Source organism: Macrobrachium rosenbergii, chromosome 56, assembly GCF_040412425.1.
Source record: "Macrobrachium rosenbergii isolate ZJJX-2024 chromosome 56, ASM4041242v1, whole genome shotgun sequence".
In the NCBI taxonomy this organism is placed as follows: Eukaryota; Metazoa; Arthropoda; class Malacostraca; order Decapoda; family Palaemonidae; genus Macrobrachium; species Macrobrachium rosenbergii.
Genome location: NC_089796.1, coordinates 9,144,302 through 9,149,301, shown reverse-complemented (window position 1 = coordinate 9,149,301; position 5,000 = coordinate 9,144,302).

Here is a 5,000-nt window from a genome sequence, read left to right as displayed (position 1 = left end):
TCTCTCTCTCTCTCTCTCTCTCTCTCTCTCTCTCTCTCTCTCCAGTTATGATCGCAAGTTCTTCATCTCGAATATTTTCACGGAAGGTTAAGCTTTATTCGTGTTATGACTGTTTATACCCTCGAGGGCATTATTGCTTGCATTACACACCTGTGTAATAGTATTGCCTCTCTTCATTTTCAATGCTCATTTGATGCTCCGGTGGAACGTAATTGGTTTTCTGTTTTTGACGCTGATGAAAGAAATTGCTGGCTTGTTTTAATTTTCTGCTCACATGCGCTGCAATCATTACAAGCGGCAACTAATATCATCATATCTGGATAATAACATTTTTGCAAGCGATATTATTGCAAGCGAAACTTGGAAAACATTTTTTGGTCCGGCGTCGTAATGTTATTCTGATGTTTACTTTTTAATTTCCATTTTTCACGTTTGGCTTCTTTATGAAAACCCTTAAAATAACTGAGCGAGTGATCTTTTATACTTCTCGAAAATAAAAATGCTTCGTAAGATCCCCAAACACCCCCCCCCCACCAAATTTTTTTTATTTCATTCTTAGAGCAACATTGTAGTTTTCACTATTCAAAGTTTAATTGCAACAGATGTTTGCTCTCTCTCTCTCTCTCTCTCTCTCTCTCTCTCTCTCTCTCTCTCTCTCTCTCTCTCTCTCTCTCTCTCTCTCTGAATAATTTGTTTTATATTTAACCTTTGCCAAGAAACAATATGTAACTCAGCATTATGCTGTAACAGAATCCGATATAATTATACATTGTTTTGAAATGAAATAATTAGGAAAAGTAATTTAACCCTTTTTCCCCCCTTCTTTGCAGATCGTGTAGGAGGGTGAGTACCGTCATTTTTTCGCTTGATGAATTATAATTATCATCGGAGAAGGTAATTATTTCTCGGACTTTGAGGTTTGGGGTTTGTAGTTAGCCTTCATTTTTAATGTAAGTAGAGCACGCACACATTTATATACAGATATGTACAGTATATGTATGTGTATATAAATAATATATATGTGTAAGTTTGTGTGTAACTGTTTACATTTTACATGTATCTAACTGTAAGTATATATTTTCCCCCTCTTAATTTTCACAAATACATTTATTTAAACTGTATAATTCATTATATATATATATATATATATATATATATATATATATATATATATATATACACATATATATATATATATACATACATACATATATGTGTATATATATATATATATATATATATATATATATATATATATATATATATATATATATATATATATATTAAGAAACTAAATACATACATATGTTACGGAAAATACCTCGACTGATTTAATGCGAAAACTTTTCTAACTGCCCTTTAAATTTGACCTTACCCTCGACTTGTTAACGGGTCTCTGCAAAGTTATTAACATTTTGTAGTTCCTGCTACGACAACAGCGTCAAAAACTTCCCTGCCCTTTTTTCCGTGAACGACATAATAACGAGGGATGGAATGAGAGAGGAGATAAGAGGGATTTTTAGGCGTGATAGAACTGCAGGGAAAGAAGAGGGAGGGAGGAAATGAGGCAGAGGCTGTTAAAATGCATTGGCTTTGAATTTCTTGTAACATTTTCTTCGTCTTTTTAGCTTAATTCCTTGAATTTCTTATAACATTTTCTTCTTCTTTTTAGCTTAATTCCTTGAATTTCTTATAACATTTTCTTCTTCTTTTTAGCTTAATTCCTAGAGTTTCTTATAACATTTTCTTCTTCGCTTTAGCTGAATTCCTAGAGTTTTGTTTTACAGTATTTAAATGAATTTGAAAAATAATTTACTGGCAACCTCTTTCCAAGGAGTCACCTCCTGATCCATAAAAATTTAAACTGAATTAATTCAAGTTTTTATTTATCACGAGTGTTATAACCTTTTCCTCTTCTTGACTTAATTCATAGAGTATTGTGTAGCAATGTCTAAATGCATTTGAAAAAAAATATTTAAAGAATTATGAAGAATTATTTCAATACAGCGACAGGAAACGTCTTCCCAAGATGTCACCTATCTCATGATCCCTAATATTTAAATGAATTTAAATTTATTATCATACAAGAGTGTTATAACCTCATCTTCTTCCTTTTCTTAACTTAATCTATAAAGTATTGTATTGTGTAGCAATATACTGTTAAATGCATTTAAAAACAGTTTAAAAAATTATGAGGAATTAGTTTGTAAAGCAACAAGAAACTTCGTCCCGAAGATTCACTTACCTCCTGATCCTTAAAATTAAAATTTAAGTAAGTTTTATTATTATTATTATTATTATTATTATTATTATTATTATTATTATTATTATTATTATTATTATTATTATTATTATTATTATTATTATTCAGAAGATGAAATCTATTCATATGGAACAAGCCCACAGGGGCCATTAACTAGAAATTCAAGCTTCCAAAGAATATGGTGTTCATTAGGAAGAGGTAAGAGGAAGTAAAGGGAAATACAGAAAGAACTCCCACTTATTAAAAAAGAAAAAAAATAAATGAATAAATAGATAAAAATGAATTAAAATGTAGGGTAGTAATGCATTGGATCTTCGCTTGAACTTCTGAAGTTCCAGTTGCGCGACGTTTGTTATTTATTGTTAGTGTTTTATAATCTCATCTTCCTCTTCTTAGCTTAATCCGTCTTGTGAAGCAAATTTAAATGCATCTGAAAAAGGGTTAAAGAAATTGTGAGGAATTATCAGAGCAACAGGAAACTTCGTCTCATACTGTAGAGTCACTTACCTCCTCATTTCAAATAAGTAAAATGCGATTTTTAAATTCTAACTTCTGCCAAAATCGGGCAAAAGGACCCGCCGTATTTTTCCGCTTAACAAGGAAAGTTTTTAGATTTGCTTTCAAACGTGCTTGGATTATATTACAAGATCTGCTTGCATAGATAAATGTCTTACTGTGCATTGATTTAAATCTCTAAAAGTGGTTTTTTGTTTTCATAGAAGTTGAGATCTTACATATGTGGGAAAAATAGTATTTACAGACTTGAAAAACTGAGATGATCTTATTTATTAACTTTTCTCGGAGAAAATAAGGTTAGATGAATAATTAGGTATTTGTTCGTTGGTTATTATATTTAGAGTCTAGTGAATTGTTGTGAAGATATTTTCGAAGATTAATATAAATCCCAGTTCATAACCTTCTCTCAGATTAGATAAGCCGAAGTGCAGAATCAGAAATACCTTTCTTACCATTTCGTACTTTATACATTTTTAATTGTTTTGGTCATTTTGACATTATTTTCCAGGAACTGTAATAATTTTGATTTCAGTTTCACTCTGGAAATGACAGAAATTTACAAATGCACTGCCAACATGAAACCTGTTTTTGAAGAATATGTTTTATTGCAGCAACTTGGTAGGTCATATATTCATTGTAGAATGAAAATATTTATGATATTTATGTAATTGCTAAACTGAATGACAGAAAAGCTTGGAGTTACAGGCTTTTTTTTTTTTTTATTTTGTAACTCCATTCTAATTTGTTGTGCCGGGTATTATGTTTTGTTCACTCTCTCTCTCTCTCTCTCTCTCTCTCTCTCTCTCTCTCTCTCTCTCTCTCTCTCTCTCTCTCTTCTTTTTTTTTTTTTTTTTTTTTTTTTTTTTGCAAACGCCATCACGTTCTCCCCAAAAACTGAGTATTTCCAATCTTATTTTTCTGCACTTTGTAGATGACCCAACAAACTTTTTCCTTGAGTATATCCCGCAGCTAGCTTGAGAATGCTTCAGCAGATATTCCAGCACTTTTTTTATCAATCCTCTTGTTTTATTTTTATCTGGTGAGTCTGAGTTGAGAATGTATTCGAGTTCAGCACAGCAGATAATAACTTCTTGAACCCTTGATTGGTGGTAGTCTCTCTGGATTGTCTGACTTGCAAAGTTGGGAGGGAGATTTGCTGTGATGAAGATTAGGGGTGAAATTCAAACTGAGAATCTGAGATTTCCATGAACTGAGCCAACTCTAAATTAGTCCAGGTAGAGTTTACGTTGAGCTGTAATAGTTTTTTTTCATGAATGCATTTGTTTTTTAAGTTGAGTCTTTTGGCTCTTACATAAGCTGTTTTTTCATGGTGTTCATGTAGTTTTCATGATTTTCATGAAAGTTTTGAGTTTTGCATTGTCTCTACCCTGTTACATTTAATTTCTGGCTGTAAAAGAACGTTTATGGTTAAGCAAACACAACTGGGTAGATTTTATGTGATGCATTTATATCCTGATCAGAGAGGTAAAAAATATATAACACTCAAAAACCCAATGAAAGTTTTGCGCATATTCTGCCTGTGGTGAAGGAGTTATCCATCACAATATTGTGGGAGTCAGGCAGGGCAAAGAAAGGCCCCATCAGAAAAAGAGGAGAGGAAAGTCGATGGAAAAGGAAATTTTTTTCAGGTAAAAATGAGAGCAGCAAGATGCGTCGTCCACTTTTGTTGAATCGGCGACGAGAAACTCATAATGGGATATCATTTTTACCCTTGTCACTGGAGGATTCATTTCGTAATGGAAGATTGTTGAGACTTTTTAATTCAGTGTCTTTGTGAGGTCAACTATGGGAAAACAGAAAACAGTCACTTTTAGCAGAAATTTGATCATTTCATCCTGTGTTGTTGCGAGTTTCTGTGGCGAGAAACACTTGTCAGATATAGAGCGGCTAGTTGTTTTATCTTGAGTGATTATGGACAGAAAGTCATAATTTTTTTTTTGTGATTGAAGTCTTTTCGGACAATAAACAGTTTATGGTTGAAAAACAGTCAGTTCATTTCATCTGCGCCTTGTAGGTAGGATTCACTAATAAGGAAAAACTCTTAGCAGAAGAAGAAGAAGAAGGAGCCGTTATTTTAGAACTGCATTTGAGTAGCACTGTGTCTCCCCACGATATTCAAAATACTTGAGTAAAGAATGGATTAAATGTTGAAATCTTTTAGCCAACACCGAGAGAATAAACCTTAGTCTAAAGGTCACCA